The sequence below is a fragment of the Manis javanica genome, chromosome 4 (assembly GCF_040802235.1).
Source record: "Manis javanica isolate MJ-LG chromosome 4, MJ_LKY, whole genome shotgun sequence".
In the NCBI taxonomy this organism is placed as follows: Eukaryota; Metazoa; Chordata; class Mammalia; order Pholidota; family Manidae; genus Manis; species Manis javanica.
In genome coordinates this window covers 137,079,058-137,101,772 of record NC_133159.1, presented here as the reverse complement: position 1 = coordinate 137,101,772, position 22,715 = coordinate 137,079,058, and the positions used below count along the sequence as shown (strand labels likewise).

Genomic DNA, 22,715 nt, shown 5'->3' with positions numbered 1-22,715 from the left:
CCTCAGCAATAAGGGCTGACCCTATGGTTTGGCAATAGTGTGAGAGTCATCAAAGCCATAAGAGGTATGGGAATATGGAGATTTCACATAGCCTTTCAAAAAGAAAAAAAAAAGATAGTAAAGTTGCTTTTTTTGTTTGTTTTTAAAAAGTTCACTCCTTGCACAGCCAATAATTTGAAAGCAGATTTCCAACAGGTGTTCGTATATGTACATCCATAGCAACATTATTCACAATAGACAAATGGTGATAACAATCCTAATGTCCACTGACAAATGGATAATCAAAAGTGGTATACATATACAATGGAATATTATTCAACCTTAAAAAAGGAATGAAATTCAGACACAAGTTATAACACAGATGAAATCTGAAGACATTACATACAGGAAATAAGCCAGTCGCAAGAAGTCAAACATTGTATGATTCCTCTTATATGAGGTAACTAGAGTGTCAAATTCATAGAGACTGAAAACAGAAAAGAGATGACCAGGTACTGGCACAGGGGCAGGAAGGGAGTGGGGTGGCATTGTTTAACAGGTGCAGAGTTTCAGTTTGGGAAGATGAAAAAATGTCTAGAGATGGACAGTGGTGATGGTTGTACAACAAATATGAATGTACTTCATGCCACCAATCTGTGCACTTAATATGATTAAAACAGCAAATTTGTTATGTATATGTTACCACAACTCCATTTGGATTAGGGTACCTAGGTAGTTGATTAAAGAAATCACCACCTGTATGAGTCAGAGGCTCCTCAGATGGGCTCTCATGCCTGCCTTGTCATAGCAGTGGCCAAACTGTACCATCAAATTGTGCTGCTGCACTGCTTGTGTGTTTTTGCTGCCTAGCACCCATTGCCTCTCTTTCTGATAGTTGTATCTCCATTGCTGGGAACTAGCCTATCGGAGTCTACGTGGTTCTTGTGAAGTTGACTCTCCTCTGCACTCCTGAAATGGAAGGTATTTATCAGGCCTCAGCCAGTGTATGGCATTCCCCAGGTCTGCTTCAGGTGAGACGGGCACATAATTCAGTTAGAGCCAGTGAGAGGCAATAAGATTTTCGCTGTCAATTCGGGGAAAGAAATTCTCTTATTTTTTCTTGAATTTGATGATCACAATAATGATAACAATAATAATGAAATAGTTAACACTCACTGAGAGCTTATTCTATGCCAAAGAAAGTTCTGAACACTGAGTTGATTTTCTTCACTCCTCGCAATACTATATTGAGTAGGTATGACTATTATTCCCTTTTTACAAATGGTGGAACCGACGCATAGAGTGTTTTGATTAACTTGTTAAAGGTGTCATAGCCAGTATGTGGTGAGGCCAGGTGTCAACAAGCTTTCACCCTAAACCACTGCACTTACTGCCTTGAGAAAATATAAGACCGGAAGTGCTGATGCCTCTTGCTGTGAAGCCTCAGACCAAAGGTAACATGATGGAAGTCCTAGAGATGAAACCAGAGCATTTAAGCCCTGGAACTAGTTCTGCCCAAACCCAGCCCTAACTCTGCACTTCTTAGCTTGTGTGAGCTAAAATATTCCCATTTTTCTTAAAGATTTTTGGTCTGGTGTCTGCCACTTGAATCTGAGAGTCCTGAATGACTTAAAACTGTTTATTTGTTGGTCTTTCCCATTAGGCTGTGATCTCAAGAATAGGAAGATGGTATTTTATCCATCTCTAAATCCACAGAGTCTAGCATAATCCATATAACTGACAGTCAATAACTGTTTTCTATTCCTTATCACATAAACATAAATGTATTAACTCCTGATTACATAAACATTTATTGTGGGTCATCTGTGTGTCAGAAATTGGGTTAGGTGAGGGAGATGGAAATACGAATGAGTGAACAAGAGCTGTTTTCCTGGAGTGCATGGAAGAATAGCAACTATACAAAGGTTAGTATGACAGAGAACCCTAGGAAAAGATACATACATACACTAGAGTTTCCAGGAAGTTGCTGTCAACTTGACACTATGTTCCTGGCTGATGGGCATTTTCTGGTTCCTGCACATGCCAGATAGTTTCAGGATTGTCTAAGGTTCCAAGAATGTCTGGAAGGAACCTGCCTCCCAAATCAATGTACATGGTATATTTATACCTGGCCCATAGAGTCATATGAACTCTATGTTTTTGGCTGTGCTTCTCTGTGTTGCTTGAGCTTGAGTCTCAAAAGTATATTCTGCAAAATGAGTATGTCCTACCTATATCTCAGAGTTATGGTGAAGATCAAAATGGGTCATAGAAATGAAAGATCTATTTTATCCAGGTGACAGTTGCTTTCTTTTACCTGATCACAGCAAGTACTAATATTCTACTCTAGCTAGCATCTCCATAAAAGCATATCACTTGTCAGTTCTATTCTACTCATAGTGAACATCTGTTGTTTTTGTCTGTCCAGAATATCTCCCTCTTCTTCTGGCAAAAAAGTGCTCTACATTCCTTAGCAGAATTTTTTCTCCATTAATCTATGTAGTTCTTGTGGAGCTGTTACTCTGAGCCACTTGCCACAGGGTAGACACAAAACCCCAGCTAGGGCAATCAAAATATTTACCCCCTGGTGAAGCTACTAGCCTGCAGAAGGGCATATTACACAGGGCCCAAGCTGGGTCACTCAGCTTTCCCTCTGGATTTTACATATTGTTATGTGAGAATGAGAAGGTTTCCTTTGCCTTTAGGGTCACTAAACTGGGATAATATAAATCTGGACTTCTGTGACCATTCCTCCCATTCCACTCTGCTCTGCACCCCAGACCATCACCTCTCTGCTGCATGAAATATACTATGAAGATGGAAACTCATCTGGGCATGAATGTGAAGCTTGCTTAAATTTCTCATGGAAATAGTTCCATAAATCCTACATTCTGATTTGGTCATCCTCACAAAATCCAAAATGCATTCAATTTCTCCATTTACAATATTTTACATTTCTGTGTTGAGAATGTTCATGAAGAGGAAAGATAAAGGATGAATCTCATGATCACGATTTATATGAGGCCATTTGATAACTAGACTAGACCTCTGTCCCCTGCTCAGGGGTTTGGGGCAGCAAGTAGAAGAGAGCAGGTTATGTAGGAAAGGTCACATAGCAGGCAAACTTAAGTGGTTGTATAAACCTGAACCTTGGAACAGGGGCTCCTGTCACTAGTGATCATAATACAACATATTAGTAAAAGAAGATTTGATTATAAAGCAATATTAGAAATCTCCTTGATTCATTGCCTATTTGTAGACAGTATTAAAGGCAGCATTCAGTGTTGGCAGCATCTGAATCCCCCAACTGTACTCTCCCCAGTACAAACACAGACAACCTTATAACATAACCCAATGTATAGAGAAAAATAGCTAAGCAGTTGGGGGGCTGGGTATGGTGTGTGGAGAGACAGAAAAAGGGGAGACAGAAAGAGAAAACACCTAACAAAACTCTTGGAATTCCTGGGGCATTGGCTTACAGGATTGAATACATTTTTTTTCCCCTTAAGCTAATTTGCAATGTCACTTTCAGCCAAAAGACTTCTTAATGGTATAGTATTACTACCTAATAAAGAGAAGGCTAAAGAGGAAGCCCAAAGACAATCCCAGGACAATAAAATATCAACATATTTTTTGTTTTGATTGCCAGTTGTTTGTTTCATATCCTATGTGGCACAACTCTGTTAGGAATCTGTGTCTTTTCTTTCTTAATCCTGGCAGATGTCAGCCAAAAGGAAGACATGACAAGATCACCAATCAGTCCTGAAAATACATTCCAAAAACCTCTCAGTACACAAACATGCTGCCCAACCCTTCCCACGTTCACAGATTATCCAGACAATTATGATGCACTGATCATGGGTTATCTGCCAGAGGGTAGCAGGAGAGCAGTGGAATGAATACCTACTTCCCTACCCGTACACAGTAAGAGCAAATACGTTAAGACATTTTCTATGGGCAGGGCTCTTTACATGTTATTTAATTCTCACACAGCCCTCTAAGGAGGGTAATGTTAACCCAATTTTACAGGTAAGTCTGGTTATGAAATTGACACAAAGTGGCATAGTCAATGATACTAATAAGTGATGGAGGTGGGACTCCATAGCCAACGTTTTTAACTACTGCTGTACTAATTTCACATCCATTGCTTGATATCTTCAGGGCTGGATTTCTTTTAGATTCTAGCGCAGCTGATTTCACTTATTCATGGCTTGCTGCAGATGCTTATCTGATAGAAACCTGAGAGTGACAGGTTTCTAGGTCAGGATTTTCTTGAACTCAGTTGTTTGTATTCCACCACCCTTAGGGTAGCTTGGGCCAGCATTTATCTATTCCTGTGGTTAAAATGAAAGAACCTGCTGCCTCCACATATGGGGTATTTGTAAAGGGTTGTCATTTTATAAGTGTTTACAGAATGAACCCAATTATATGAGAATACAGAGCTCAAGAAACAACTCTATACATGATGAGCTTTGTTTTCCAGCCTATGATACCATGCTTATATTAGGCAGCCTTTTGTAGATATGTCTGAGTGACGTATGACAACCAGACTCAAACCCACCTTGGTTGGTTCTGGGACCTAAAGATAAAACCTATGGATGCACTGAATGGGCTTCCAGTAATGTATTTATTTATTTATTTGATGATTATTGGTTCCATGAAGTGCTTTGTCCCTGTTTCTAAACTGAAAATTCTAAGACACATCCCTCTCACCAATGACCGTCTCACACACTTGACTTTACTGTTTTTTGCCTCCTACTATGAGGAAACAGATTCCTTAAGTAATCATAATGTTATGGAAACACTTATACACTAGCATGGAGAATATAGGCAATGATTCTGTAACATCTTACTATGTTGATAGATTGTAAGCACACTAGAGGGAGTGAGGAATTAATAATATGGGTATCTGTTGAACCATTATGTTGTATATTTGAAACCAACATGATTGTATATCAACGATACTTTAATAATAAAAAAAAATACCTCCAAGATTCCAAAAGAAACAGCCAATTCATTCTTTCTCACACATGCAAAGCCTTTCAGATTCTGTGAGAAAATAATGGCTTCTTTTAAAAATCAATTTTGAATTTTGAAAATAAAGATGGAAATGTGATGCCAGAAAAAAAATGTCTACACTACTTAATGCTGGATGGACATATCGCCACCAAGGAAGCTCCCCACCAGATTTTAGTAGGATTCTGGTAGAATGTAAAAGGGGAGTTTTCTCTTCCTGTTTCTCAATATGCACATATGTGCACATACACACATGTGCTTTCGAATTCAAGTTATCTATACATATTATTTGCATCATTCCTGTAACTATAAATTTTTTAACTAAAAGGACTCTAGAGATCATTTTAGCCTTTTGTAGTTAGATAGGAAACTGAGGCCCAGATAAGTAAAAATTAAAGCCTGGTTCAGTACATCATTATTTGCTCATAGGTTGTTTTGCATTGTTACTGAAATGTTTTGTGCGTACAGAGCTTATATCTCGAATAGGATTTAGAGTTCCTAGCATTAAGAAAAGGGGGGATTTAAAATTCAGATTGAACCTGTACTCTACTCTTAACTCTCCACTTACCAGCTGAGAGATGTTGCACAGTTAACGTTTTGGAGCTTTCATCCTCTGTAATGGGAATTGTCATCATCTTCTTTCAGGGTTGTTGGGAAGATCAAGGGGATAATGAATGTAAAGCATTTGCTTCATATGGTTCTAGGAACAGAGTAACTCTGTAAAACTTAGTTTCTTTTGTCCCTTCTGTATTTTACTTAAGTCTAATACAGTAGAAATCCAACAAGTAGTTGTTAAATCAAGTTGAATATGACTTGGTCTTACACTGAGTGACAAAACATGGTTTCACTGGGTAGACACTGTATCAGTCAGTGCACCTATTTACACATTAGTTTTTCACATACAGATACATGTATGGTAACAAATACACTAATATTACACAGTCAGGCATCTCTTACATACAATAGAAATAAGTACATGGCAGCAAGCTGTCCTCAGTTGGTGGTGCCAGGAGTACAATATGATGGAAAGAGTGTGTGTTTTTGATTTGTTACAATGAGGTTCAAATTCTAGCTCACTATTTATTAGTGTGATCTTGGGCAAGTGACGTAAGCACTTTCAACCCTGGTTTCCTTACCTATAAAATGGAGGTCATAATAATGGTATCTACCTCCCAAGTTTGTTGTGGGGATTAAATAGACAATGGAAGGAGTTTTTTCTTGGTTTTGTCACTGCTTAGATAACTTTTCTATGAAGATCAAAGACAGTTGGTACCCATTCTTCTTCCCAGAGTTTTCTGACTACTATTTATAAGCTCAAGGGATATATAACTGAGATAGAAGATGATATCTCAGAAGGTGACACTTGAGTTAAATCTTGAAGAAAATTAGCCAACTAGAGAAGGCATTTCAGGCAGAAGAATGTAGTGCTACATCCTGAAGACAGCATATTGTCAGTTAGCAGAAGAATAAATAGTTCAGGATGGTGGGAATGTCCTAGATAAGGCTAGAAAGGTCTGTAAAGGTTTTGTCTGGATTTTACTTGGAGGGCTTTGGGGAGCCAAAGAAGAGTTTTAAGCAAAGAAATGACACATTCAGCTTTTAGAAATTGCATTTAAGGAAGATTAAAACCATTCACCTCAGTATAAACAATGGAGCAAGCTGGGAGGCAGGGAAAGTAGTTTGAAGGCAATTACAGTACCCCAGGTGGGAAACTGAGGTATGAACCACCATAGCAGAGGCAGTGGGGATGAAGAATGGGACAAATTAGAGAAATGTTTGGGAGTTAAATCCCCAGACAGTGCAATGTCTGCACCTATTCTAAGCATTGACATACTATTTTCCTGCCATTGAGGAGTGCAATTTTCTTATTTTGGATAAAATTTAAAAAATAACTGATATGTCTTGCAGTATCTTTACTAATGATACTTTACTGCTGAACAAATTTCACATTTAATAAACCCATGTGTATGTATGTATGTATGCTGAGTGTGTGAGATTTTAAGAAGTTGAGGAGGGAGATCTATTAGCATCAGATCATAGGCAAAGACCTGGAAGAAGAATAAAAAAGACAGCCGGGGTCTCTTAAAATGCCCTATGTGCTGGGAAAACATAGTGGGGGTGGGTGCTACAATTTATAGTAGAAGTGGAATTAAGTGTGAGAACAAGGTAGTGGCAGATACAAAATATTATAAAATACCACCTACACAACATCAAACCTTTAGATTTAACTAAGTTTAAAAGAAATATGGGCATTGAAGGAAATGTGAAATGACATTGTGATGATGCAACTGGCTGAGTCCAGAATGTGGAAATTCTACAGAATATATAATCTGATTTATCCAGCCAATAAACTGCACACAAAAAAGAAAAAACAAAGGGGAAATGTTATACATGAAAAGATACTTAAGAGACGTATTTATCAATCAAATACAAAGCACACAACTTGTTCAGATCCTTATTCAGATAAATGGACTATAGAAAGACATTTTTGAAAGCTGTCGGGAAAAACTGAATATGAATTGGATATTAAATGATATTAAGGACTTATTGTAAAGGTGTAATGATGATATTGTGGATATTTTAAAAGTTTTTGTTAGAGATACATATTGAAATATGTACAGGTGAATGTTAAGATAGCTTACTAAAAATTTATGTAAAAATACATCAGGGGGTTGAGAAAGGTTTTGGGAGAATTGATGAAGTAAAATGATAAAGTACTGATAATAGCTGCAACTGGGTGATGGACACATGGAGGTTTATTAGTCTATCTATCCTATTTTGTATGTATTTGAAATTTTCCATAAAAAATTAATAACAAATACAATGAGAAAGCCTGAATTTCTTTCCATTCCAAAATGTTACTAAGGGAACATGGTGTTACATTTTCAGAAGAAGGGATCAGGATTGGACGGGCATCATTTGAGAGGTGGATGCTGGAAAAGGGGCTGCAGGGACAGGAAGATAAAAAACGGTTTTTGAGTGGTGTTGAAAAAGCCAAGGAGGAACACAGTTTCAAGATGGGAAGAGTATTGATTATGTCAAATATTGCAGGTGTCAAGAAGGAAAGGATTAAAATGACTCCTAGACATAGCCACTAGGAAGTCACTCTTGACCTTGGCATGATCAGTTTCAGTGGAGGTAGGTTGACAGACACCTTTTCAAAGAAGTTGTCTATAAAGGGGAACATTGTAATCTTTCTTTCACAAGGAGAAACCAGGGCATATTTTTATGCTGAGGGGAAGTTGCTATTTGAGAGTGGTTGACAGTATAGGTGAAAAGAGGCACAACTGACACACAGAATAAGGACCTTTACTATAGGAGGGAATATTTAAAACAAATTATAAGTATGTACCACTGAAGCAGATGGCTTGTTTTTCTGATCACAGTCTGTGTATTTTCTTAGTTTACCTAACTTCCAATAACTGTTCTGGAATACATTTTTACTCAGAAATCTCACACAACATGTTTATTGCAGTTGTTTTATTGGTTGAAGAACCAAGATTTTTTATTACTGCACATAAAGCACACCGTTTTGGTTTTTGTTCTTTGTAATCTGCTGAAGGGGTTTTCCTCTAAATAGAACTTTTCACCACACACAAAAAATCAAGAAGCTCTACCGCTTCCTGCATTAGGACCCTTAGGACTCTTTAGTTTATTGCTCGTTTCAAAAACTTCTTGTTACTCAACCTAAGAAAACCCTCAAAAACTTTTCAAGAATTTCTCTCTCCTACCATCACTAATAAATAGACCGGTTTAGATATGTATATCCAACTCTCATTACCGTCCCAAAATTGGTATAAACTTTTAGAACCTTAAAACTCCATTACATACTGATTACGCTGACCAGTTTATATCCGAATTCCAAGAAGTGGTTGAACTAGGTGTGTCAGCAAACTTCTCGTTCGCAGGGTTAATCGCGGGGGCGCAGGGGGTGGCGCGGATGTTTTAGGAGTGGGAAAAGGGAAGGGGAAGGAGTGCAGATTTCTCTTTCTCGGATTTCAAGGTGAAATGACTGCACCTGATGCCCGCGTGGCAGAAGAGCTTCGCCAGCTGCGTGAGGCCGAGCTGGACAGAGGATGGGACTCTCCGGGAGACTCCGCCCAGTGCAAGTACTAGCGCGCTCCCGTGAGGGCGCGCACGCGTACGCAGTCGTGCTCGCGCAGGGTCGGGCCTGTCAGGCGGGAAATCTCGCGATATCGGAGACTGGGATGACTGTCGGGAGGAGGGGAGTGGTGTCGGGCGGGGGGGGGAATCTGGGCAGCGGCTGGGTTCTGTGCTTCAGGGCTCGGAGAGAGAGAGAGAGAGGGAGGGTGGCAAAGAGAGTGAGTCGCTGCCGCCGCCTGTCTAAGGAGAGAGGAGGGGTCCCGCTTGCCTGCGCCCTTCGCGGGCCGAGGGCGCGAGGCATCAGCGAACCTCTGAGGCCTCCCGGCCCCTGGGGACCCCGCCCCGCCGCCGGAGGACTGGCCCCGCGGCCTCTCTTCCCTTTGTGAGCGCCCCCTTCCCAGGGGTGGTGGCGGCGGCGGAGGGTTGTCCGTGGGCCCGCCCGCCGAGGGGCCGCGGCGGGGGACCGATAGGGCCTCGGCTGTGTTAGGACGCGAGGCGGCCGAGGCCCGGGCCGGTTCCCCCGAGGCGGCGGCGGCGGCGGCGGCGGCTCCCAGCACTTACACGCGCCATCTTAGCTGAGCCCAAGTGCTGAGGGCGCCTCCTCGACCCCGGTCGTCCCTTCGCCGCCCCCCCCCCTTTTGCCCCTTGTCGCAGAGCTTGGGCTGGGCGGCTTGCTGGGGCTTGGGGGGGGGCGGTGTTGTGTCGCCTGGCCCCCTCCTCCTTGCTCTCCAGCGTAGCGGCTATCCAAGCGCTCCCCGGTAGCGCTCCTACCCGGACCTGTCGGCGAAAGGGTAAGGGCACCTCTGCTTTCGGAAAGGGAGACATGGAGGGGGCGGAGAAATTCGGCCCGCTCTGGCCTTTGCGCGGAAGGAGGAATGTGGGGGTGGGGTGGGGAGGGAGACAAGGAGGGTTTGTGATTCTGTGGGTGGGGTGAAGAAGCTGTTGAGTTGGGTGTCCTCCCATTTTGAGGGGCAAGAGCAATTATGTTCCTCTTTCCTGAGGGTCACCGGAAGGGGTGGTGGAAGGGGATGTCTGGAGGAAGGTGTGGCCCTCCTAGGAAGACTGAGTTGATGTGCACCCCGATTTAAAGGAGCGAGGTCCTTTTTCTTCTGGTCCCTCTCCTCCTCCCTCTGCTCCTTTGTAGTGTCTGTGCGTTGTCGGAAAGGGAAACTGCTCTGGGTAGCCTGCTGGGTGCATCCCTCCCCAGCTCAAGGAAACTACATCCCTCTTCGTAAGGATGATGGAAGCATTTCTCTCCCCCTACCCTTCCTCATCCTTTAGTCTGCTGCAATGCTGCAGAAGTCCAAGGCAGTTTCTTCATACACAGACCCGTGGATGCACTGAAGGGAGGGGGAGCAGGAGAGGCAAGTAATGGCGCTTTCCTTAGAAAGGTTACCCTTTTTCCTTGGTTTTAAGTCGATATCAGTACCGGTTTAATATTCTTCCCCTGAGATTTGTCCCTGGGAAGAATATCTGTTCCTGTTATTATTGTTGGGAGATACGGCCTCTCGAGAGGGACCCTGCCAATATCAGAACAGTTTTGATGTCTCGCTCTCTCTTTTGATGTCTTTAAGCACTGTGTTGACTTGTTTTTGTGAGCATATTGGGCGTTCGTTAGGATTCAAATAAAATTATTTTGTATTCCCTCATTTCCCTCTTCGTTTCCCTTCCTATGAATTTTGTAGCTCTTGAAGAAGTATTAAAGATAAATTCATACAGACAGGCGGTCTGATGGGTAGGTATTCCTTCTCCCAGAGCTGTGAATTTTTAGGCTTAATAGTTTGTATAACATTGAAATTGGAATTTTTTGAAAATGATCAGGTTACAGACCTTTCTGTAGGAAATAATTTGTCTCTTAAGGAAATGAAGAAAGAAAACATTAATTTGCCCAATCATGTTGTGATAGGATCTATATTCCGTAGTCATTTTACCAGTTCTTTTGCTTCATTTATGTTTGTTTGGAACAGATCATCTTATCTGGGTTACAGTAGTACTTGTTGGTTTTGTCCCTAGTAAAGTAGAATTAAATGATTTTAACATTTTGGAAGCATGTTTCTAAGTGCTTCTTTTGTGACCAGAGTAATCTTGAGGTCTATCAGCTATGTTTTTCAGTATTTAGAAGTGATTTAAAAATGTTCCATATATGAATATGCAATAGAATAATTTTTTTCACAAAGTGATGAAGATGACTAAAATATGTACAGATCTGAGTTGTCTTCAAACATATTTTACTAACAACTTGTATTTAGTGTTTAAGCTTTACTTAGTGAGTGAATTGTTTTTTAATATTTCCAAATGCCATCTACATTTCATGTCTTCTTTAGAGCTTTTTTGGTGTGTCTGATGCATTTTGAAACTTATTTTTTTAAGACAGGGATTTAAAGATAGTAGTAGTAGTGTTAGGCACTTATATACTTCTGTCATCTTATTTCATGATTTTGTTCTAGGGAGACAGATTCATGGTATGTTAAATCGGTTTTATTTTTCCTCAGAAATGGAACTCTGTTCCCATTGGATTATTATCTGAATTGATTTAAACTTAAACAGCACTTCTCATTGGAATCTTCATATCATAGCACGAAGCTGAATGTTGTGTGCAGTTTTCTCCTTAGTGGCAAATTATGCCATAAAGTGTAATTCTCTATGTTAAGTTTTTGTTGTTGTTGAGAATTAGTTAATATACTAGCATGTATAAACCAAACATACTGCTCAGTAAAAAGTGACTGTTATTGTTTTGGAAAGATCCAAGAGAGGATTTGTCAATAAAGGCTACAAAACTTAAGGATGTACACAAGATATAGGTAAACTTGCTGTATTTCAGCATGCTAGAACTAAGAACTCTTGAGGACAACTGAAAAGAAACCCTGCTTTCAATGGCTGGTAGGAATTCTGCTAAAAATGGTAAAAGTATATTCATGATCAATTAGATAAACTGATTATTAAGAAAAAACTTGCCTAAGGGTTATTTCAGCTGACCTCTGATGCCGCTTACAGAAAGGAATATTGAGAGCTGTTTGTCTGGGTTGGTTTGGTACTTATGTTTCTAAATAGTTCATCTACAAAATGGCAGTGTACATCACTTCCTGTTCTTTCACAACTGACTCTTTCTCTGGATTCTTTTTTAATGACTTAATTTTTGGCATTCTGGTATCTGATTTGTTAATTTGGTTATTTTCATGTTTTATAGATGGACAAATTTCTAAGAATTAACTGGGTTTAAAGGCATTGAATTGTCAATAAGTTTAGCTTGACAGTAACTAAACTTCCTTCCAAAACAAATTTAAACTGAGAGGTTTTAAGGAGGTTTAAACAGCAGTGTACAGCACCAAAAGTATGAGTGAACTGAACAGAAAATAATTATTGTATTTTTATAGTGTAGATTTTGTGAGAACTGTGGATATGGTAGTTAATTGAATATGGTTAATATAAAACAAGCTTTCTGTATTTCAAGGCATATATATATGATAATTGGTCCCATGTTATAATGCCATCCCACTAATTAGTTACAGAATACCAGAAAGACTGGATGCTTGTAACTAACCATACAGAACATAACTTATTTTGAGAATTTGCTGGTACTTAGTAGATATGAGTATTTAGTAAACCCAGACGTTATCTAAGGGCCAACTGTTGGCATTGAAATTGGAGTTGAGATTAATCTGTTATACAAATTACTTGGAAATAAATTCTGTTTTTCATTTGACTGATTTATGTATTAAAATCAGTCATTTTTTCTTTATATTTCTTTTGTTTATCAGTAGTTTCCAGTACAATAATTGCATTCATACTAGTTTAACCTTTTAGAAATTGGGAGCTTTTTTTGGATATGTTTTAGTTAAGGGCTACTGCTCAGTTAAGGATCATATGTGAATGAATTTTCTAAAAAGTGTTATTTTTATAGTTATGTCTTGCATAAAATTGCAATTTTTTCCCCATTAAATAGAGTGCCAATGACTGTTCATCTACCTTTAGGTTTCTGTACATGTTCAGGGCTGGATTTTTTTTTTTGTATTCTTCAAGTTTTCAAATTCTAAAAATGTAAGTGAAAAATATACCAACCTGTGTTATTTCATCCCATTATGTTTTCACTGTTAAAGTGTTTTAACTTTTAGTGATAAAAATTGGTGTGTTTAATTTCATTAAAGATGTTTCATGCCTTCTATAAAGTCCACATGAATTAAAAAGGAGTAGAAACAGTTATTTTCAATTGGGATGTATCTGTCAACATTTGGTAACAGTTCTCTCTGAGTCTCTTCCATTTGTGCTAGAAGCAGACTTTTCTGAAATACAGTCTAAGGCTGCATGCATCTTACCTAGTGACAAAATCAGGTGTCTATAAAAGGTGAAAAGATTTTTCAAAATATAAGTACCTGGCGTGTAAATAAAAGTGTTTCTAAGTACTTTGCATAAAGCATATAGCCTGTTAAAAATGTCAGTGTCAGTGATATTTTATTTAAAAATAACTATATTTAATTGGCCTCTAACTTATCTTTAAAGCTGGTAAGGGGCTAATTTTTCCTTCTGATAAAATTATTCAATTGTAATAGTGTTATGTAGGTTTAGAAGTAGATGAATTACTTTAGAAAGACATGCAAAGTTTAGTTTCTGAAAAAGGATTAACAAATAATGGAATGGAAAAAATAATCTGACTTGGAGCCACCAGTAATAATAAAAATGGCACTTACTATATCTTAATTCCACCATTTATTAGCTGTATAACTTCCTTATGTTGCTTTTTGAGCCTCACTTTCCCTATCTATAAAATGAAGATAGTACCTACTTTATAAGGTTTTAGGTGTTACTGGGATAACACTTGTTAGGTCCTTAACAGATGGCCTGATATATAGTAAGTACGCGCTAAGTTGTTGGCACTCATACCCCAGGTATTTATTAAATGTTTAGAGATGAATACAGGGAGTCTAATATTTAAGAATGAATTGCATTCCATAAATTTGACCTGAAGTTGTATTTATACATTGGAAGCTTGACATGTATTTTTGGAAGAAATGTTTAGAATTTCTAATCAAGAGTAGGTTGCAAATATATATATATATATTTTTTATATAAATATATATGTTTATATACAGCCCTCCCCGTCCTACCCCCACATTATACATGCTAATTGTAATACCCCCTTTCTTCTTCCCCGCCCTTATCCTTCCCCTCCCTTTCCCTTTGGTAACTGTTAGTCCATTCTTGGGTTCTGTGATTCTGCTGCTGTTTTGTTCCTTCAGTTTTTCTTTGTTCTTATACTCCACATGAGTGAAATCATTTGATACTTGTTGTTCTCCATCTGGGTTATTTCACTGAGCATAATACCCTCCAGCTCCATCCATGTTGTTGCAAATGGTAGGATTTGTTTCCTTCTTATGGCTGAATAATATTCCATTGTGTATATGTACCATATCTTCTTTATCCATTCATCTAATGATGGACAGTTAGATTGCTTCCATTTCTTGGCTGTTGTAAATAGTGCTGTGATAAACATAGGGGTGCATCTGTCTTTTTGAAACTGGGCTGCTGCATTCTTAGGGTAAATTCCTCGAAGTGAAATTCCTAGGTCAAATGGTATGTCTATTTTGAGCTTTTTGAGGAACCTCCGTACTGCTTTCCACAATGGTTGAACTAATTTACATTCCCACCAGCAGTGTAGGAGGGTTCCCTTTTCTCCACAACATCACCAAGATTTGTTGTTGTTTGTCTTTTGGATGGTAGCCATCCTTTCTGGTGTGAGGTGATAGCTCATTGTGGTTTTAATTTGCATTTCTCTGACAACTAGCGATGTGGAGCATCTTTTCATGTGTCTGTTAGCCATCTGAATTTCTTCTTTGGAGAACTGTCTGTTCAGCTCCTCTGCCCATTTTTTAATTGGATTATTTGTTTTTTGTTTGTTGAGGTGCATGAGCTCTTTATATATTTTGGATGTCAAGCCTTTATCAGATCTGTCATTTACCAATATATTCTCCCATATTGTAGGGTACCTTTTTGTTCTATTGATGGTGTCCTTTGCTGTACAGAAGCTTTTCAGCTTGATGTAGTCCCACTTGTTCATTTTTGCTATTGTCTTCTTTGCCCGGGGAGATATGTTCATGAAGAAGTTGCTCATGTTTATGCCCAGGAGATTTTTGCCTATGTTTTTTTCTAAGAGTTTTATGGTTTCATGACTTACATTCAGGTCTTTAATCCATTTTGAATTTACTCTTGTGTAGGGGGTTAGACAGTAATCCAGTTTCCTTCTCTTACATGTAGCTGTCTGGTTTTACCAACACTAGCTGTTGAAGAGGCTGTCATTTCCGCATTGTATAGCCATGGCTCCTTTATCGTATATTAATTGACCACATATGTTTGGGTGAATAACTGGACTCTCTATTCTGTGCCACTGGTCTACAGGTCTGTTCTTGTGCCAGTACCAAATTATCTTGATTACTGTGGCATTACAGTAGAGCTTGAAGTTGGGGCATGAGATCCCCCCCACTTTATTCTTCCTTCTCAGGATTGCTTTGGCTATTTGGGGTCTTCGGTGTTTCCATATGAATTTTTGAACTATTTGTTCCAGTTTGTTGAAGAATGTCGTTGGTAATTTGATAGGGATTGCATCAAATCTGTATATTGCTTTGGGCAGGATGGCCATTTTGATGATATTAATTCTTCCTAGCCAAGAGCATGGGATGAGTTTCCATTTGTTAGTGTCCTCTTAATTTCTCTTAAGAGTGTCTTACAGTTTTCAGGGTATAGGTCTTTCACTTCTTTGGTTAGGTTTATTCCTAGGTATTTTATTCTTTTTGATGCAATTGTGAATGGAATTGTCTTCCTGATTTCCCTTTCTGCTAGTTCATTGATAGTGTATAGGAAAGCCACAGATTTCTGTGTGTTTATTTTCTATCCTGCAACTTTGCCCTATTCCGATATTAGTTCTAGTAGTTTTGTAGTGGAGTCTTTAGGGTTTTTTATGTACAATATCATGTTATCTGGAAATAGTGACAGTTTAACTTCTTCTTTACCAATCTGGATTCCGTGTATTTCTTTGTTTTGTCTAATTGCCGTGGCTAAGACCTCCAGTACTATGTTGAATAACAGTGGGGAGAGTGGGCATCCCTGTCTTTTTCATGATCTTAGAGGAAAAGCTTTCAGCTTCTTGCTGTTCAGTATGATGTTGGCTGTGGGATTGTCATATATGACCTTTATTATGTTGAGGTACTTGCCCTCTATGCCCATTTTGCTGAGAGTTTTTATCATGAATGGATGTTGTATTTTGTTGAATGCTTTTTCAGTATCTACGGAGATGATCATGTGGTATTTGTCCTTCTTTTTATTTATGTGGTGGACAATGTTGATGGATTTTCGAGTGTTGTACCATCCTAGCATCAGTGGGATGAATCCCACTTGGTCATGGTGTATGATCATTCTGATATATTTTTGAATTCGGTTTGCTAATATTTTTTTGAGTATTTTTGCATCTGCGTTCATCAGGGATATTGGTCTGTAATTTTCTTTTTTGGTGGGGTCTTTGCCTGATTTTGGTATTAGGGTGATGTTGACTTCATAGAATGAGTTTGGGAGTATTCCCTCCTCTTCTATTTTTTGGAAAACATCAAGGAGAATGGGTGTTATGTCTTCTCTGTATGTCTGATAAAATTCCAAGGTAAATCCATCTGACCCTGGCGGGTTTGTTCTTGGGTAGATTTTTGACTGCTGCTTCAATTTCTTTGCTCATAATTGGTTTGTTTAAATTTTGTGTTTCTTCCTTGGTTAGTCTTGGAAGGTTGTATTTTTCTAGGAAGTTGTCCATTTCTTCTAGGTTTTCCAGCTTGTTAGCATTATAGGTTTTCATAGTAGTCTCTAATAATTCTTTATATTTCCGTGGAGTCTGTCGTGATTTTTACTTTCTTGTTTTTGATTCTGTTGATGTGTGTTGATTCTTTTTCTCTTAATAAGTTTGGCTAGAGGCTTATCTATTTTGTTTATTTTCTCAAAGAACCAGCTCTTGGTTTCATTGATTTTTTCTGTTGTTTTATTCTTTTCAATTTTGTTTATTTCTTCTCTGATCTTTATTATCTCCCTCCTTGTGCTGACTTTAGGCCTCATTTGTTCTTCTTTTCCCAATTTCGATAATTGTGACATTAGACTATTCATTTGGGATTCTTCTTCCTTAAGTATGCCTTGATTGCTATATACTTTCCTCTTAACACTGCTTTTGCTGTGTCCCACAGAAGTTGGGGCTTTGTGTTTTTGTTGTCATTTGTTTCCATATATTCCTTGATGTCTGTTTTAATTTGTTCATTGATCCATGGACTGTTTAGGAACATGTTGTTAAGTCTCCATGTGTTTGTGAGTCTTTGTTTTCTTTGTACAATTTTTTTCTAGTTCTATACCTTTGTGGTCTGAAAAGTTGGTTGGTAGAATTTCAGTCTTTTTGAATTTACTGAGGCTCTTTTTTTGGCCTAGTATGTGGTCTATTCTGGAGGATGTTCCATGTGCAGTTGAGAAGAATGTGTATCCTGTTGCTTTTGGATGTAGAGTTCTATAGATGTCTATTAGGTCCATCTGTTCTAGTTTGTTGTTCAATGCCTCCGTGTCCTTACTTATTTTGTGTCTGGTGGATCTGTCCTTTGGAGTAAGTGGAGTGTTGACGTCTCCTAAAATGAATGCATTGCAGTCTATTTCCCCCTTTAGTTCTGTTAGTATTTGTTTCACATATGCTGGTGCTCCTGTGTTGGGTGCATATATATTTATAATGGTTATATCCTCTTGTTGGACTGCCCCCTTTATCATTATGTAATGTCCTTCTTTATCTCTTGTTACTTTCTTTGTTTTGAAGTCTATTTTGTCTGATACCAGTACTGCAGCACCTGTGTTTTTCTCCCTATTGTTTGCGTGAAATATCTTTTTCCATCCCTTGACTTTTAGTCTGTGCATGTCTTTGGGGTTGAGGTGAGTTTCTTGTAAGCAGCATATAGATGGGTCTTGCTTTTTTATCCATTTTATTACTCCGTGTTTTGATTGGTTCATTCAGTCTATTTGCATTTAGGGTGATTATTGAAAGATATTTACTTATTGCCATTGCAGGCTTTAGATTCGTGGTTACCAAAGGTTCAAGGTTATTTTATTTAGTGTCTTACTGTCTAACTTAACTCGCTTATTGAGCTGTTATAAACACTGTCTGGTGATTCTTCATCTCTCTCCCTTCTTATTCCTCCTCCTCCATTCTTTATATGTTTGTTGTTTCATTCTGTGCTCTTTTGTGATTCCTTTAACTGCTTTTGTGGGTAGTTGATTTTATTTTTTGCCTTTAGTTAGTATTTGGTCTGCTTTCTTTGCTGTGATTTTATTTTCTCTGCTGACATCTATTTAGTCTTAGGAGTGCTCCCTTCTAGAGCAGTCCCTCTAAAATACCCTGTAGAGGTGGTTTGTGGGAGGCAAATTCCCTCAACTTTTGCTTGTCTGGGAATTGTTTAATTCCTCCTTCATATTCAAATGATAATCATGCTGGATACAGTATTCTTGGTGCAAGGCCCTTCTGTTTCATTCCATTAAATATATCATGCCATTCTCTTCTGGCCTGTAAGGTTTCTGTTGAGAAGTCTGATGATAGCCTGATGGGTTTTCCTTTGTAGGTGACCTTTTTCCTCTCTCTAGCTGCCTTTAAAACTCTGTCCTTTTCCTTGATCTTTAACATTTTAATTATTATGTGTCTTGGTGGTGTCCTCCTTGGGTCCCTTCTGTTGGGAGTTCTGTGTACTTCTGTGATCTTATCGATTATTTCCTCCCCCACTTTGGTGAAGTTTTCAGCCATTATTTCTTCAAAGACACTTTCTATCCCTTTTTCTCTCTCTTCTTGTGGTACCCCTATAATGCGGATATTGTTCCTTTTGGATTGGTCACACAGTTCTCTTAATATTGTTTCATTCCTTGAGATGCTTTTATCTCTCTCTGCATCAGCTTCTATGCATTCCTGTTCTCTGGTTTCTATTCCATCATTGGCCTCTTGCATCTTACCCATTCTGCTTATAAATCCTTCCAGAGATTGTTTCATTTCTGTAATCTCCCTCCGGATGTCATACCTTAGCTCTCGTATATTTCTCTGAATCTCCATCAGCGTGGTTATGACGTTTATTTTGAATTCTTTTTCAGGAAGATTGGTTAGGTCAATCGCCTTCTCAGCGGTTGACTCTGTGATTTTGGTCTGTATCAAATCTTTCTGCTTTTTCATGGCAATAGAGGTAGTTGTGCGGGACTGGTGCTATGTGTCATCTGGGAGAATGTCCCTTCTTGCTGTTTTGTGGCCTTCCTCTCCTGGGAGAACAGTGACCTCCAGCGGCTTGTGCTGGGCAGCTGCACACAGATGAGGCCTCTGATTCTTGCCTGACTGTTGTGGAGTTAAGCTCCGTGGTTCCTGTGGAGTTAAACTCCGCAGTTGCTGTGGGCATGGTTGGCCTTGGTCTGCTGCTCCAATATGGAGGAGCTGTGTCGGAGCGGAGACAGGTGGGAGGCTGTTTATCGCAGTGAGGGGCCTCCGAGCCTTGCTGCCGCCCAGGGGTTTAGGGCGCCCAGTGTTCCCTGGGATTCTCAGCTGCTGGGCTAAGTGTCCCGGGATGCTTCCGTCCAGCTGTGGGATCCCTGTCCCTTTAAGACTTTCAAAAAGCACTCGCTTTTCTTTGTCCCAGGGGTGCCAGCTGTGGGGACCTGCTCACAGGTCTTACTGTCCTGTTCCTCTAGTATCCTGCACACCACGCACTGTGTGTCTGTGCTCTGGTGTGGATGGCTAGGGCTGGCTATTTAGCAGTCCTGGGCTCCCTCTCCCTCCCCACTCTGACTCCTCTCCTCCCTCCAGGAGCTGAGATGAGGGACGCTTGGGTCCTGCCGGGCCGCAGCTTATATCTTACCCCCTTCACGAGGCACTGGGTTCTCGCAGGTGTGGATGTAGTCTGGCTGTTGTCCTTTGGCTTCTGTTCTGTCTTTTAGAAATAGTTGTATTTGTTGTATTTTCAAAAATATATATGGTTTTGGGAGGAGATTTCCACTGCTGTACTCAAGCCGCCATCTTGGCTCCTGCCCTCCGCTTTTTCACTTACAAATATTTTGTACCTATAATGGACTGCTATGTAATTCTACAAGAGATTTTCTTTGTTCCTTTGCTGGATGTAAAGCATGGAGTAAAGAACAAAATATCCTTTCCATTTGGTACTTCATTTGTTTGAGTCATTTTGTACACTCTGCTACCTCTTGGAGTTCTTTTCTGCATCCCTGGCTTTGAAGGCATCCTAAGTTCTCATGTTCTCCTAAGCTTTTTTAAAAAATACCCTTTCTAGGTGTGTCCTCACTTTGAAAGTGCTTTGTCTTCCACAATTTCTTCTCATTTTTCCACCTCCTGAATAGTTTTCTCAAACGAGTATTCATAAGAAAGAAAGGATATTCCAGTGGTTGTCAGTTCATGAGTTTGAAATTTTAGGTTGTGATGTATTAGTGTCTTCGGAATTCAATTTAGTAGGTCACAGTAACAGTTTTTTTAAGGGTACCTAGTTAAGTTTTTTTGAGATTTCTTTTTCAGCTCATTCTTTTTACTTCTAATCCATGTCTTTGAAGTATGAATATGCTTTTTTTGCCTGTGTTTTCTTTTTCTTTCAACAACTTGATTTTCAGTCTGTTGTGATTCTAGTCTGTAGGGTAGTTGTGTTGTATATGTTTACATTTCCTAGGTCTCAAAGCTTGTAGGGTACTGAAGACTGCCTGAAAGATCCTGGGTCAGGTACCAGCAGTTTTGGGTATGATGGTATCTTTTATGGTTTATGCATTGGAAACCGTGTTAAAACGTTATCTAGTGTGTGTGAGTGCAGTTTCTCATGAATTGTAAAATTTATTTTTTTTTTATTTTATTTTTATTTTATTTATTTATTTTTTTTTTTTGAGAGGGCATCTCTCATATTTATTGATCAAATGGTTGTTAACAACAATAAAATTCAGTATAGGGGGGTCAATGCTCAATGTACAATCATTAATCCATCTCAAGCCTAATTCTCGTCAGTCTCCAATCTTCTGAAGCATAACGAACAAGTTCTTACATGGTGAACGAATTCTTACAGAGTGAATAAATTCTTACATGGTGAACAGTACAAGGGCAGTCATCACAGAAACTTTCGGTTTTGATCATGCAATATGACCTATAAACCATCAGGTCAAATATGAATATTCATTTGATTTTTGTACTTGATTTATATGTTGATCCCACATTTCTCCTATTATTATTATTATTTTTATTTTTAATAAAATGCTGAAGTGGTAGGTAGATGCAAGATAAAGGTAGAAAACATAGTTTAGTGCTGTAAGAAGGCAAATGTAGATGATCAGATGATCAGGTGTGTGCCTATGGACTAAGTATTAATCCAGGCTAGACAAGGGCAGCAAGACATCCACGGATGCAGAAGATTTCTCTCAAAGCAGGGGGGGTGAGGTTCTGAGCCTCACCTCTGTTGATCCCCAAATTCTCACCTGATGGCCCCCCTGCGACTGTGCCTGTCTTAGGTTGTTCCTCCCTTGAGGAATCTTACCCGTCCCTGGCTAACCAGTCATCTTCCGGGGCCATACAGGGAAATGTAAAGTTGGTAAGTGAGAGAGAAGCCATATTGTTTGCAAAGGTTAGCTTTTTACTTCTTTGCAGATTTATGCCCTGTGGCTTCTATGCCCAGCACTTGTCTCGAGGTATCTTTACCACCTGGAGGAATTATGATACTCGGTAAATTCGATATGAGGCACGAATTCTATTTAAAGTTTGTAATTAGGAAGGAAGAAGAAAAGCTATAGATGTAGCATATGAAGGAAACATGGGAGGATTGATTATTTCTTTGACATATCTTCTTGTGTAGTACCTTAAGTATGTATAGGTTTTAAACTACTAACTAATTTGCACACACATATTGACATAATAGGAATACGGTGACATAAACAAAGCAAATCTATAATCACCAGCCATCTCCAGTGAAGCCAAGAAAACCATTTAGGCACCCTAGGCATTTGTGAAAATTTATCTATGATATGATGGATATTTTCCAACTGTACTTGAACCATCAGACAAATTAAAGCAGCCCATTTCTGGGATCTGTTCACATCCCATATGTTCTTTTAACCATAGATAGTCTATAGTCATGAGATTTTGGGGTGCTACAACTTGCACCCCTCCCAACTCCTGGTTGAGTTCCAACAGTACAGATCCAGTCAAATTCGTTGTCTCACTGTATGCACATGCCAGCCTAGACATCTCCCTCCTCCTTCTCATGGCAAGTCCAGGAGATGGTGGGCTGGATGCAGCCACAACCGCAGCATCGTCCGGATCCCTGTGGAGGCTTTTTGATGATCATCCCCCGGCACGAGTCCTCCAGAGAGTGCTGATGCCGGAAGCTCCTCCTCATATCGTATCTTAGTTCATTTTCTGGGTATCCAAGCTAGGCCTTGATCTTCTGCGTAGAAACAAACAGACCCTTTGCCCACACTTTGACATGCCCTCTATACCACTGTGCAGAACTCATTGGAGGTCAGCACACAGTAACTGCTTTTTTTTTTTTTTTTTAATTAAGAGAAAGGAATATTATCAGAAAAGAGTACCTCCATAGCTGATCATCTGA

General features: G+C 39.3%; 1 protein-coding gene across 4 annotated transcripts in view; it reads left to right on the top strand.

Moving 5' to 3' along the window:
- Window positions 1–9,228: 9,228 nt before the first annotated feature.
- TAOK1 (TAO kinase 1) overlaps window positions 9,229–22,715 on the top strand; it is a 183,180-nt gene continuing 169,693 nt past the window's right edge. For 3 of the 4 annotated variants that reach the window (XM_073235077.1, XM_073235076.1, XM_073235079.1), the window contains exon 1: window positions 9,229–9,890. The gene's annotated coding sequence lies outside the window, so the exon portion shown is untranslated. Of the gene's footprint in view, window positions 9,891–10,380; window positions 10,464–22,715 lie in introns of all 4 variants that reach the window. The other variant, XM_073235078.1, reaches the window with a different exon arrangement.